A 16,058-nucleotide genomic window follows, 5' to 3' on the forward strand; every position below is an offset into this window, starting at 1 on the left:
TTAAAAAGAACACCAGAGAAAGAAAGAGAGAAAGAAAGACATATGGATTGAGTTCTACAGTCCAGCCGACAAATGACTGGAAGGAAGCGAACGATGAGCTAGGACACCTCGTGACAAGGTTCGCAATTCACGGCTTTCACTTCAAAGTTTGTCGTGCCGACCGATTCCATGAGCCATGTGAAAAATATATATGCTCCTTGTGTTGGAGGTCATGCTATCGATACCTCGTGCTCTTGTTTGAGAACCACCGTATGTCACTTAATAAATTCTGCTTGAACGAGAATACAGATTACCAACTGTATAATCGTAAATTTTACGTTTTCTTTTCTCTTTTTAATGTACGTGAGTTTGACAGCCTTTGCATTATTTTTAGATTTATTATTATTATTATTATTATTATTATTATTATTATTATTATTATTATTATTATTATTATTATTATTATTCACCGTTCAGTCTGCAAGCCTATGTGAATTTGTTAATCGCCGCCACAATCCTCTAGATCTGTGCCCTCCTTAATTTTATATCCCTTGTCTTAAAATCGTCAGAAACTGAGTCTAACCATCGTCTTCGTCGTCGTAGTCTAGTCCCCTTCTACTCCTCTTACCCTCCATTATTCTCGTACGTAATCTATCCTCCTCCATTCGCCTCACATAATCCTACGACAGAAGCCAGCTTATGCGTACAGGGTTCATCCATCGAGTTCATTCCTAACTTAGTCTTTATCTCCCCCTAATTTCGAATACCCTCCTGCCACTGTTCCCACCTGTTTGTACCTGCAATCATTCTCGTTATTTTCATATCTGTTACTTCTAACTTATGAATAATATACCTTGAGTCCCCCCAGCTTTCGCTCCCGTAAAGCAATGATGGTCTGAAAACAAACCTATGTGAAGGTAGTTTCGTCCGGGAGATAATTTCCTTCTTACAGAACACTGTTGATCGCAACTGCGAGCTTACACTATATTACCATCCTGGGAGAACACATATCCTAAATACCGGTACTTGAAATTATCTACCTGTTCCAGCTTGGTATCCCCAAACTGAAATTCAGTTCACTTGGATTTCTTCCCTACTGACATCAATTTAGTCTTGGAAAGGTTAAATTTCATAGCACGCCCATTGCACCTATTTTCAAGCGCCAAGATATGAGACTGCAGGCTTTTGGTACAATCTGCCATTAAGATCAAGTCGTCAGCACAGGCCAGACTGCTTACTACAATTCCACCTAACTGAATCCCTCCTTGCCACTTTGTACCTTTCAGCAGATGATCATTTAAACTATGGCCATCTCCAGGGCTAAATGGTTAGCGTGCTGGCCTTTGATCACAGGCGTCTCGGATTCGATTCCCGGCAGGGTCGGGAATTTTAACCATCATTGGTTAATTTCGACGGCACGGGGGCTGGGTGTGTATGTCGTGTTCATCAGGACGCGGAGGTCACCTACGGGAGTCAAATCAAAAAACTTGCACCTGGCGAATCGAACATGTCCCCGGACACTCCCAGGGCTAAAACCCGTACGCCATTTAATTTCCTTTCAATGTAAACTATGAACAACAAAGGTGAACGATTACAGCCTTGTCCAACCCCTGTAAGTACGCCGAATCAAGAAATCATTCTACCATCAATTCTCACCGCAGTCAATTTATTGATTTTTAATCATCTACCTTTAATTCCATAATCCCTCAGAATGGCGAACATCTTTTGCCTTGGTACTCTGGCATATCCCTTATTATTATTATCATCATCATCATCATCATCATCATCATGCAAGTTTCCCAGATTTGTGCACTCCTGAATGTCTTCGGACTTTAGTAACCGTTATTGACGACAGTAGATGAGTAGCTAACCAGAAGAGAAACAAGCCTTTGTCTTGCTGGAACTTGCCTAAATAGCGGTTTATAGGATTTACTACGTCTGCTGTACCCGGCTTTGCCAAATCGTTTATGTACTCGACACAAATAGAGTGGTTTTGCAACCTCTCACACAAACAAGGATCACTTAGAACTCAGTAGGGTGCAGCTTGTGATTGACTGCTGGCTTCCAGCTCGCTTCCAGGAACTGCAGCCTCGTTATCTTTTGTCCCCGAGTATAAATATGCACTGGTCGTGGACAAGCTAACCCTGGTTGAGGTAGGTCCGGGGAAAATTCCATCCAGCAGAATCCACTTACACAAACAGAAGGGTTCACTGAAGGTCATTAGAGGAATATAATTGTCGACCTACCTCAACCAGGGTTAGCTTGGCTAAGACCAGTGCATATTTATACTACGGGACAAAAGATAACGGCCTCAGTTCTTGGAAGCCAGCAATCAGACCCTGCACCCTGCTGAGTTAACGAGTTCGAAGTGATCCTTGATTGTTTTTAAGACTCAGCTAAGTCCCATTCCTCAGATAATGTATGTCTTATGAATCCAAAAGTGAAATACAGTGAAGAAAAGCCAAAATCATAACAGGTAGAGAAAATTTCCGTCGTTTTCTTCCGTAACATTATTCTGTAAGAAAGAAGTCAGCTCCCGGACAGAACTATATTTACATCGGTCTGTTTTCAGACCAAGTTTGCTGTCCAGAAGTGAAAGCTGGATGGACTCAGGATATTTTATTCATGAGCAAGGCTCGAATTTTGACGATTGGAGGATAATATACATTACTAGAATATATACAAATCGTGTTCGTGACATATTTATTGTCATATTTTTGTAAGTAATTTTAGGCCTTTTTTCCCGCCTTTTGCTCCACTTGTCACTTTTAATTGTTTGTTTTTTCTTATTTGTATCCATCTCTTATGTCTCCATACAGCCAGTTTCTCTATCTACATACTCGAAAGTTATGTTAATCTTGGGAAGTTTCGAGTACCATTATCTTTAATAATAATATTTGTTTTATGTTCCACTAACTGATTTTACTGTTTTCGAAGACGCCGAGATGCAGAAATTTAGTCCCGATGGAGTTCTTTTACATGCCGATAAATGTACCGATACGAAGTTGACGTATTTGGGCACCTTCAAAATACCACCGGATTGAGTCAGGATCGAACTTGCCAAGTTGGAATCAGAAGGCCAACGCTCTATCCTGAATTACTCAGGCTGGCGCGTTTATCTTTGTAGGAAAGTTATTCTCGTTTTAAGATCTTTACGGGCTACGAGGAAATCCAAAAAAGAATAGCTCTTGCTAAACAGAAATCTTTTAAAAAGTACCTATATAAGTTTAGAAACAAGAAAGACTAGAATCCTTTGTCTGGAGTGTACCACTTTATGATTGTGAGAGCTGGACTGTTCGAAAGAAGGAATGAGATTCAAAGGAAGCAACTGAAATGTCGATTTGGAGGAGGATGACGAGGACGTATAGAGATGTTCTGACGAGAGTCAATGAGCAACCGAGACTGATAAAGGATATGGAATGACGGAACTTAAAACTTTTAGGTCATATCCTGAGACATAATAACTTCCTAGTAAATGTCTTTGAAGGAAAAATAGTAGGAAAGAAATGAAGAGGAAGACCAAGAAAGACTTGATGGGTTGTAAAGATGTAAAAGAAGTGGGGAGAACAACAGGATTAAGAGCAAGCGACAAGTGTGTGATAACGGTGTTAAAAGAATTACGACATAGGCATAGTTTTTTGTAAGAAAAATTGAGATTCCATAACAAAAAAACTGAAATAATGTGAACATTACAAATAAGTAGAAATTAACAATATTATGCATGCCTAAAAGTTTGTTTAATTCCTCGAATAACATTTTTCTCAAATTTTCACTATTTGAATTAATTTCTTTCTTTCTTAATCTGTTCACCCTCCAGGGTTCGTTTTTCCCTCTGACTCAGCGAGGGATCCCACCTGTATCGCCTAAAGGGCAGTGTCCTGGAGCTTCAGACAGCGGGTCTGGGGATACAACTGGGGAGGAGGATCAGCACCTCGCACAGGCGGCCTCGCCTGCTATGCTGAACGGGGGCCTTGTGGGGGGATGGGGAGATTAGATGGGATACAAGAAAGAAGAGGGAAGCGGCCGTGGTCTTAAGTTAGGTACCATCCTGGAATTTTCCTGGAGGAGAAGTGGGAAACCACGGAAAACCACTTCGAGGATGGCTGTGGTGGGAATAGAACCCACCTCTACTCAGTTGACCTCACGAGGCAGACTGGATCCCGTTCCAGCATTCGTACCACTTTTCAAATATCGTGACACAGCCGGGAATCGAAGCCAGGACTCAGGGGGTGGCAGATAATCACGCTAACCACTACACCAGTGAAGCGCACTGAATTAATTTCGCTGTATAAATGTAGAACCTTCTGAGACGAAGCAAAGATCGAGTCCAGAGTTACATTAATTCTTATTAGCATTCCACGGGGATTTTAGTACATCAAGATGGCAGCACTGTTTCATCGCCTGATGACGTCATTCCAAGTTCTACTCTTGTTGCTGGATACTGTAGCTGCATCCGGGAGATAGTGGGTTCGAATCCCATTGTCGGCAGCCCTGAAGATGGTTTTTCGTGGTTTCCCATTTTCACACCAGGCAAATGCTGGGGCTGTACCTTAATTAAGGCCACGGCCGCTTCTTTCCAATTCCTAGGCCTTTCCTATCCCATCATCGTCATAAGACCTATCTGTGTCGGTGTGACGTAAAACCACTAGCAAAAAAAGAATACAATGGCTGCCCTCTTCAGTGCAGCGTACTGCGCCCTGTGATGTTCAGAAATGATTTCATCTTTAAAACTTCCCTGTTTCTGTAAGTTACACCGGCCGAACCACCTTTCTAAAACCAAAACCAAAAAAGAAATACGGAACTTTACTTATGAGCATGTCCACTGGTAGAAGATTTACGTTCGTAATGCTCCTTACCCGGACATAGCTGATGTAGGACAATGTTTATAATGACAGTCTCGAACCCATGTTCCTCCTTCGGCCAGAGTAATAATTCGTTCACCAGGACCACTTATTACTTCAGCTTATGTTAATTGTGGATCCCACACACACACACTCAGCTTAGAACCGGACTCGAAGCAAGGTACCGTTGCTAGGCAACCAAAAAGGAGAGGAACTGATGCATAGGGCCATGAAGTGATCTTCTTTCGATGGCATAGAACAGGCCTAAGACTCGCAAAAGTTACAGCTCCCGCGTTTGCCTGCTGTGAAAATGTGGAAACGTACTTTGGACTCCCAATACTTGATCCGACCATCTACAGAATGCAAGCTAACAAGCTACTTGGCGCAAACCACGCAGAAACTCACTCACTCATTATTATTATTATTATTATTATTATTATTATTATTATTATTATTATTATTATTATTATTATTATTATTATTATTATTATTATTATTATTATTATTATTATTATTATTATTATTATTATTATTATTATTATTATTATTATTATTATTTTGCTATTTGTTGTACGTCGCACCGACAGATAGGTCTTATGGCGACGATGGGACAGGAAAGGCCTAGGAATGGGAAGGAAGCGGCCGGGGACTTCAGTAAGGTACAGCCCCGGGATTTGCCTGGTGTGAAAATGGGAAACCACGGAAAACCATCTTCAGGGCTGCGGCCAGTGGGATTCGAACCCACTATCTCCCAGATGCAAGCTCACAACTGCGCACGCCTCTAACTGCACGGCCAACTCGCCCGGTATTATTATTATTATTATTATTATTATTATTATTATTATTATTATTATTATTATTATGAATAGCCTATCTACAATCTGTAAAAAAAAACCGTTCAGTAGTGATATGAAAGGAGCAGCAATCCACAAAGGAGTGAGGCAAGGCTGCAGTTTGTCCTCTCTCTCCTTTCCAATGGCGTGTGGCCTCCGAAGAGGCCTGGTGCGGGTCTTTTGATTTGACGCCCTTAGGTGACCTGCGCGTCGTGATGAGGATGAAATGATGATGAAGAGGGCACATTCACCCAGTCCCCGTGCCAGCAAAATTGACCAATTATGGTTAAAATTCCCGACCCTGGCGGGAATCGAACCCGGGACCCCTGTGACCAAAGGCCAGCACGCTAACAATTTAGCCATGGAGCCGGACTCCTTTCCAATAGGGTATCAACGAAGAACAAGTGGTAAAAAAAAAAATGAGTGGAAGAATTTGGAAACGGAATCACAATCCAAGGAGAGGAAATGAAAACTCTGAGATTTGCTGTTGGTACTGTAGTTTTATCTGAGTCTTCAGAAGATTTGGAGAAATTGCTGAATGTTATGCATACAGTCTAGGAGAAGTACAAGTTGAAAATGAATAAATCCAAAACAAAAGTAATGGAGCGATGATAGATTAGAAAAGGAAGTAGATGAATATTGTTACTTGGATAGTACGGAGGACATAAAATGCCGACTATCACAAGCAAGGAAGGCCTTTTTAAGAAAAGAAATATTTTTCACTTCAAACGCCGCGATAGGAATATTAGGAAGATGTTATTGAAGACTCGTTTGGAGCGTGGCACCGTATGGAATTGAAACATGGATGGTAACTAGCTCAGAAAGAAAGAAAATGGAAGCTTTTTGAAATGTGGTGTTACGAAAGAATGCTGAAGGTGAGGTGGGTAGATCGAATCGCGATACCTAATCGAATTGGTGAGAGGAGAGAGATTTGGCTAAATTTGACCAGAAAAAGGGACAGAATGATAAGGCACATCTTAAGATACCCAGGTATTGGTCAGTTGGTTTTGGGGGGAAGTGTACGCACTAAAAACGGCAGATGTAGACCAAGTTATGAATATGACAACCATATTACTGGTTATGTAGAAACGAAATGGTTAGCACAGGTTAGAATAATATGGAAATTGCATGAAACCAATCTATGGACTGAAGACACAAATAATAATATAACAACAGCATTATTATTATAATAAATAAAATCCTCAACGAAGTTTGAGTTCCATTATGTTTACTTTCTCCATTGTAAGCCTTCCAATTATTAAGTCGTAGTTTCTACCAACGGCAGGTGAAGCAACATTCCTCGGAAGGGTTTATTTATAGGTTACTAATTCTTAACGTTGACCAAGTCCTACAGCAGTAGGGTCGACATCTTTCCTGGATTCCCTTTCCACAGTATGTGCAGAAAGTGAGTTTTTGAGTGGTGACATGCCTTACACAAGCGGTTCGAAACTACTACAACACAAGAACTCCTTAGAAAACAGTTTAGTTTTGTCCATGCTCATCACTTGTCATTTCTTCTCCCTACACTGAGTTGGCATTGCTAGGGCTCGGAAATTAAAGAACTTTTTTCTTCTCGAGTGTCCGAAGACATAACATATGCCATTGTATGGCAGAAAATAGTGGCTTTTTGCCTTTTTCTAAAGATCGTAACGAGCTTTTTGCAACTTCGGCTTCTTTTGAGTACATTTTTTACTGCCCATTTTCAATTTGAATTATTAGTTCACCCGTCACCTATTAAACATCTTTTCTCTTGTAAATCTGAAAAGAGAGAAGATGAAATTAAAAGTGAAACTAATGCTTGAACAAACCAGGGCTATCAAATTATGTGCAAGATACGTGAAATATTGAAAGGAGAAAATTTTGATGTGAGTGTTTCTCATGAGGAAGATCTCACTTGCTTCAAGTATGAACCCTTAGCCTAACATCTGTTGATGTGGAGGTAAGTTTCTCAATGTTTGGTAACGTGCTGTTTTTACACCTAAGAACCTGGAGAAGACTACTAATAAATAATGTTATTTGTTTTACGTCCCACTAACTATTCTTTTACGGTTTTCGGAGACGGAATTTAGTCCCGCAGGAGTTCTTTTACGTGCCAGTAAATCTACCGACACGAGGCTGACGTATTTGAGCACCTTCAAACACCACCGGACTGAGCCAGGATCGAACCTGCCAAGTTGGGGTCAGAAGGCCAGCGCCTTAACCGTCTGAGCCACTCAGTCCGGCAGGAGAAGACTACTGTGAGACACTGCAAAGCCAATTTCTGTAACCTTAGGGTGGGTAAGCCAAATGTGATTCCAAACCAAACCCCATGTCACTACAGCCCTTGAAGCGACCGCTGCTCAGCCCGAAGGACTGCAGATTGCGAGTTGTCGTGTGGTCAGCACGACGATTCCTCTCGGCCGTTATTCTTGGCTTTCGAGACCGGGGCCGCTATCTCATCGTCAGATAGCTCCTCAATTCTAATCACGTAGGCTGAGTGGACCTCGAATCAGTCCTCAGGTCCAGGTAAAAGTCCCTGTCCTGGCCGGGAATCGAACCCGGGGCCTCCGGGTAAGAGGCAGGCACGCTACCCCTACACCACGGGGCCGGCAATGTGATTCCAGTTATACTAATTTTAGTTTCTTTCTCCGGCATGTCCATTGCGGGTTTCTCATTCTAGGTGGAAAAATATATTCCATTCTAAATCATGCAAGTACTTTTTTTAAAACAGCCTACGACATTATTTTTAAATTATGTTAATCTAAAAATATATACAGCCTGAAAGAAGATGTACTTGACTCATATGTTTTTGCACTGTTGGTATATACCATTAAAATTTGGCATTTTTAAACATTATATTACTTTATTAAATATGTACCGTAATTAAAACTAAATTTTGAATCGCACTTTTAGGTCTTTTTTTGTGTGGATATTTTCGGGTGTTTTTATAGGTCTTCAACTTCCGAGTCCTGCTCATTGCATTGTGTTTATTCCGTGTTCTGTTTGATGGGTTGATTATCCTACATTGAGTTACTCTGCTGTCCTGTTTGCAGCTGCATTTCTGAGCCACTCGCGTGCTTGCGATATTAACACGCAGAGTGCACTCAATTAGCGAGGTCCACTTAGCGCGACACAACAGGACGACCGCATTTCTTGACGTCTACTCCCCGCAGTGGGGGGATGGACTAGAATAGAGAGTGACTGGAATTTACGTGCGACACAAAAACAGGGGAGCAAAGAGCTATCCTCAGCTGTTATGATAAGCTCTGGCTACTTAGATAACTCCAGATTTTTGAACCAAATTGCTATCGCCCCAAAACTCCTGGCGGGACAGCCAAATTAATTTACTGCTTTTGAGAAATTGTTCCTATTTTGTCCTGATGTGTCCTAGATTAGACAGACATGAAAGAATAACATTTTGACATAAATATATCTCATGGCTGTTACCTAGCAACCGTGCAGGCTGTGGTGTGAATTACTGATGGATGGCCATGACTGAGAAACATACAGTCTAACTTCGATCTACATTAATTGAATTTTCAGTATCTCGAAGTAACTTAAATTTTCCGGCCGTTTGCTCTATTCTTCGCGTGTATTTATTTCTCTGTTACTCGAAATTCGGTTATATGAATTTCTCGATTTCTTGAAGCAAAAATTACTCTGTAACTCAAATTTTGTGCAACATTAACTGTGCAGTGCGGTATTTATGGTTTGTGAGGAACAGTTAACAAGTTTAAAAAAAAAAAATGGTTGCATAATGCTGGGAGCTAATATGACGGAAAACGATCAACTAAAACATTTAGTGATCGGAAAATCGGCGAACTTCCCTGTTTCTGGAGTGTGAGTTAATTACCGGTCACGTACGAAAGTATTCCCTGAAGTCGCGGATGACAAGCTTCATTTACGAATTTGTGCTGCGTGATTTTGACGAGAAGTTTCAACGTGAAGGGAGGAAAGTTTAACAGTAAGAAACAGAAGAGATTATCGGATTTATTTTCCAAATATGTTTCTTGTTCCACTACTGTATGTACTGTATCCTGTCTAGTAAAATGTTACTATAATAAGGGTTATAATTAAAGTCATGCCGTAAAATGGAGTTTGTATATTTTTAAATGCTGTTCAAAATAATGCATTCGGTACCAGCCCCTAGATACATATGATTCAATTATGTGCTATAATGCTCAGAAACAGTATTCTCTATATCTATACCGAGCTCGATAGCTGCAGTCGCTTAAGTGCGGCCAGTATCCAGTATTCGGGAGATAGTAGGTTCGAACCCCACTGTCGGCAGCCCTGAAGATGGTTTTCCGTGGTTTCCCATTTTCACACCAGGCAAATGCTAGGGCTGTAGCTTAATTAAGGCCACGGCCGCTTCCTTCCCACTCCTAGCCCTTTCCAGTCCCATCGTCGCCGTAAGACATATCTGTGTCGGTGCGACGTAAAGCCAACTAGCAAAAAAGAAAAAAACAAAAAAATCTCTATATCTCGAAATAAAATGTAGCTCCCGAGGTGGTTCGAGATATCGACGTTCCACTGTATTATCAAGGAGGTCCGTTCGCAGCTGATGGGATGTACAGTAATATCAACAGCAATATTGTTTATTTCTTCGTTATGCCCTGCTAAGAAGCGCGCTTGAAATCATTTAGCTGGTCTTAACTGTTTTCTTCTCCGTTCATCTTCTCGCCGTGCCCTTTCTTGAGATCTTCCCACCAGGTTTTGCTGGTGTTTGTGCTTGGATGGTACATACAGCGGCGATTTTCTGAACTTAGATCTCTTTACTGAAGATATTTTCCAACTTCGAGCAGCCAATAGATTTTTATTATTTTTTTATTGATAGGGAAAGGTTCAGAATTCTTTTCGTCATTCTTTGATTACATATTCCGAGAATACGTCCATTAATTTTAAACGTCTCTTCCGGAGATTTTCTCTGACTGTGGGTACAGGTCATGAGATTTCCTTATCATCCAAATTCCTGGTCCAAAATTTTTCTTAAGGTTTTTCTTTCTTGCTTTTCTGCATCTTTAATCAATGATATGTCCCCAATGATCAGTGTTTCAAATGCCTATACAGTAGTGCTTCGGGCTTCATTACAGTGTTGTAATGCATATGTTTTGCATCTCGGGATATGGATTTGTTATTATATCTGTTCCAACTGAGTCAGCACGCTCTACGTTTGCTTCAGTCTTGAAGGTCGGATCACTTCTCCCAGGGATTTGAATTTATACACCTGTGATATTTTCCCGTAATGAGTTTTCATAGTTTGTCCATGCAGGTACCCAAGAGATCCTTCCGTGTTGTGGGTTTTTTGCTATGAAATATGGAGTCCTGTTCTGGATGCAATTTCGTGGGGATTTTCAATGGCTGCAATTATTATTATTATTATTATTATTAGCTCAGAAAGAAAGAGAATAGAAGCTTTCGAAATGTAGTGTTACAGAAGAATGCCGAAGGTGAGATGGATAGATCGAATCATAAATGAAGAGGTACTGAATGGAATTGGTGAGAGGAGATAGATTTGGCTAAATTTGACCAAAAGAAGAGATAGAATGATAGGACACACCCAGCAGGCCTTGTGTAGTTGGTTTTTGAGGAAAGTGTACGCGGTAACAACGCTAGGGGTGGATCAAGGTATGAATATGACAAGCAGATTAGAGCAGATGTAGGGTACAGTAGTTACGTAGAAATAAAAAAGGTTATCACAGGATAGGGTGGCATGGAGAGATGCATCAAACCAGTCTGTGGACTGATGACTTAAACAACAACAACATTATTATTATTATTATTATTATTATTATTATTATTATTATTATTATTATTATTATTATTATTATTTATGTAGTCCTTTCAAACGAATGCTTTGACCATTGTTTAATTCAACCCTCGCCCTAATAGTACTTTCAAAATGATGACAGTGATGATTATAACTGGACGATGACTTCGATGGTGTTTAGTTCCTCTCCCATACACTCCAGACTGGTGAGAGGTACTGTAACACATTTTCCTCAGTGTTTTTCTTCTTATTTCTTTCTTGCATACTGAATTATTTCCTCATGTATTTTGTAGACCTGCCACATTATTCAGTGTTGTGTGTACTGTACATCGCTCCAAACAAGCTGAGGAACATGGGTTCGTGCCTGAGACATGACAGCATTAGCTAGCAAGCTGGTCCCCCCACGATATGCCAGTCAAAATTTACGGGGCCTCTTTACCGTTTAACCAGTTCCACCGGGGTCATTTCCTGATGGAAGTCTACAAGTGTTCTTTGGGACATGTGAGGTAGAATTTGATTAATCCAGATTTACATATTTCAAAGGATCTTCTATTGCCTGTAGTAAGAGCGGACTAAAAGAGGAACCCTGAGGTGCTCTCAACTTGAGAGTGTGAGTTGGCGACCATGGGAATCCTACCTCAGACTTGCATTGCTGTAAGCATCTGACCACCTTGGATGTTGGATGTTAAGTAGCACTGGGCTGTTGCTGGCGAATTACAGGGTCAGGATTTTGATGAACTGATAAATGCCGAGAAATGACAAATAACATAACATAAAATGACTTACTTACTTAAATGTTGCGAGAAAATGGCCAAAATAGTATGTATGTGCATTGTCCACCTGTAAGTAATTTTGAACTAAAACTTAAATGAAATTGAAGTACTAGAAGTAATAAAAACAATAGAACAGTGCAAAATAAAAAGTAATAAGGAGAACATAGAAAATATAACAGAAACTATAAGAAAAAGCAAATTGCTATTTTTTGGACCTGTCTATAGAATGAACAAGAGATTGACAAAGCAGATATTCACACACCTTTGGGAGAAAAGTCAACAACGAGCTGGATAGAAGATATCAAGAAAGATTTAGAAAGAAATAGAATAAGAGAAGGGGAAACTATGGAAAGATACATTTTTTAAAAGGAAGAAGGAAAAGAAAAATGATCTGAGGAGAGAAGAATACAGTATAGTGCAATGATCAAGGAATACTGGAAAGAACGGAACATCGTAAAAGAAAAAGAAGATATAATATGATTTGTCTGAATAAACTGATACTCAGATATGTTGATTACCCAATGTAAAGACATAAACTGAGTAAACGGTAAAGCAGGACAAAGAAAAAATTACTTAAATCAAAGAAATAAATGTAACAAATTCTTAAAAATGACAAAATAATGGGGAGAAAGTAAACAAAGACATAAAAATGACAAAAGAATGACTAATACGCATTTCTGTATTCAGGGGGCCATGATCAAGTATGCAGGTGGATGTCGGGCCAATTAAAAGATGTCATCAAAATCCGAGGCCTGCTGAAATGAATTAATCTTTCTCATGAATACCCTATGTCAATATATTTTACTTAGGTACAATTCCCTTCAAAGACTACTGGATGAGATCAGTGACGTCGAGGATATTATGATGGTGCAACAGTAATGACATATATTTAAAGCAGTGAGTTGTGTCTGCATCAGACCTGCACAAGCCAATACCGTGGACACTTCTCCATGCTGATGATGTCATGTTGGCTGCTGAGAATAAGTTTGATCTCCAGCGCCAAACAGAAGTGTGGAACAACTGTCTAGTGCAATACGGCCTGCACCTCAACAAAAAGAAGTCAGAATACATGACATCAGATCCTCGAGAAGTAGGAACCATCTACGTTGACGGTGAAGAACTACCACGAGTAGAGAAATTTAAATATTTTGGTTCCACAGACTCTGACGATGGCCGACTTACTGACGAGGTAATCACAAGGATACACGCAGCCTGGCTGAAGTGGCGAATGACAACGGGCGTCACCTGCGACCATCGGATGAAGGACCGTCTGAAATCTAAGATCTACCGCACTGTTATCCGCTCTATCGCTCTCCACGACAACTAAGCGTCAGGGAGACAAAGATGCTTAGGTGGACAGCTGGCATTACTAGACTGGATCATATTTCAAAGGATGTTATTAGGAAACGTTTTGGCGTTGAACCCGCCCGTCCAGAAGAAAATGCAAGAAAAAGGTCTGCGCTGGTTTGGGCATTGGCAAGGTAAGCGTATACATTGGAAGTTGCTGGAATGAGGCCTCAGGGACGACCAAGACAGCGAAGGATCGATACAGTGCACAACGACCTGAAACCTGTAAGACTACGTCCAGACATGGCCCGAGACCGAATTAAATGGAGATCACGAATCCACACAGCGGACCCCACCACCAGGAAGGACAAACGCTGAAGAAGAAGAAGAAGAAGAAGAAAAGAAGAATTTTGTCGATTTTTTTTTCATGAAAAATGAATAGGTATTGTATCTTGCAGATGATAATAATGTAGCTCGTACCTATCCCCTATAAATTAATTAAACAAAACGTCTTGTTTTGATCCTCGGAGATCCGTAGTCGAAAAGAGGTCCATACCACATGGGATGCGTTTCTTACTGGCCAGTACGGTTGAAAGGTATTTTAGTCTTTTAGAGCTTAACTACCTATTTATGCTTCTTTCCTATTTTTTTTTACAAGAGGCTTTACATCTCACCGAGACAGACAGGTCTTATGGCGACGATGGGATAGGAAAGGGCTGGGAGTGGGAAGGTGCCCTTAATTAAGGGTGGAATTTGAACCCACTATCTCCCGAATGCAAGCTCACAGCTGCGTGACCCTAACAGCACGACCAGCTCGCTCCGTGTGGATTGTCAGGATATTTGTCTCCGAGCCTAATACAGGCAGCACATGGAAGTATAATTACATCGATAATTAGGAAGCAGTTTCTCCCGGATCTCTCTCCCCACATCGCTTGCACAACAGTGGTGCCAACATTGTTCCATCCGCGGCATGAGTTTCGTAACGTAACGCGACTTTAAAAGGTGAGTCGCTCTGGTCCACATTGTCTCCAACATGCTGATAGCTATCAGTGAGGCCGACCTGTCCGCGTCTTCGTGCGGAACATAAATATGTATTCATAATAATGAAACGGTGTAGAAAATTCCGGTGGAGAGGAAAAGATACACAAGATGGAAAGAGCATACGGTATAACTAGGAATATCTACAACAAAAAGTGTTTATCTAAAAACTTCAAAATACAACACAGTAGTCAAACCGGAATGCCTATACGCGAGTGAATGTCTAGAAGTGGATTACAAGCTGAATAATTTAGAAGTACTGTAAAGAATAAATATACGGGAAATACTCGGTGCATTAACAACTACAGAACTCTGGAAATCAAGAAGTAACGATGAAATATATCGGAACACAGAAGATGTCATTAATTTTTTTAACTTTCATACCGAATGGATGACAACAGGTTAACAGGTTAACCAAACAGATCTTCAGATATCTTTGGAACAAGAAGACAACAACAACATGGATTCGTGAGGTCAAGAAAGATTTACAAAGGAACAATATAATAGAAAAAGAAGAGGCTAAAGAGAGGGAGATTTTTTAGAAAGAAAGTGTTAAAAATGGAAGGAATTCAGGGTCGGGAGGGAAAGAAAACTGATTCAAATGGTCCGTGGAGAGGAGTGAGCAGATGAAAGAGTACTGGAGGAAGAAGAATGAAAAGCAAGGAATGAAGCATTGAAATTGTCACATGGTCCCTAGAAGACCCTAACGGAGAAAGAGAGTAATAATAATAATAATAATAATAATAATAATAATAATAATAATAATAATAATAATAATAATAATATAAGGCAAAAAGAAATGAAATAAATATGACTATGTTACAATCTGAGTTCACTAAGAACCCTGTTACTATGTTGCTGTGTGGGAATAAGACAGAAATAGATAGATGAGGAGGATATGAGGAAAAGTGATAAAGAAACCCATCTATAATAATAATCTAATGTATTTCCGATGACACTGTATTTTATCTTAGCCTGCAGGAGATCTGGAGAAATTGCAGAATGGTATGGGCATAGTATTGGAGAAAGAGTACGTGATGTAAACAAATAAGTCCAAAAATAAATGTAATCTGCACGTAATGCAGAAAATTTTAGATTAGGTAGTGAAGTCTTAAAGGAAGTAGTTGGATAGAAGAGTAACTAACAATGAAGACGTGAAGAGTAGACTAGCACAAGCAAGGAAGTAAATACATTTGCACATTTCGAACATTGATGTTGCAATTAAACCAAAAAGAAACTCATGCCTCGGCCTACCAAATGACCGCTTCTCAGCTGTCGTGTGGTCATCATGACTCTCGGGCGTCATTCTTGGCTTTCTAAACTGCTCAACTGCAATCACTATACCTCGGATTTTTAGGTGGTAATAGGTTAGAATGCAAAGTAATTTGCTTTGTAGGAAGTGTCATGCAACCCGTTGTACCATAAAGTAGGAAGAGTAGCATAAATTCAACGAGTTGTATAGGCTGTACCCCTAATATTTATGCAAATCTCATAGCATAACCGTTGTACAGTGTAGGGTATACTTGTTACTGGCTTAACTAAGTTTGCATTCTAACCT

The sequence above is a fragment of the Anabrus simplex genome, chromosome 14, assembly GCF_040414725.1.
Source record: "Anabrus simplex isolate iqAnaSimp1 chromosome 14, ASM4041472v1, whole genome shotgun sequence".
In the NCBI taxonomy this organism is placed as follows: Eukaryota; Metazoa; Arthropoda; class Insecta; order Orthoptera; family Tettigoniidae; genus Anabrus; species Anabrus simplex.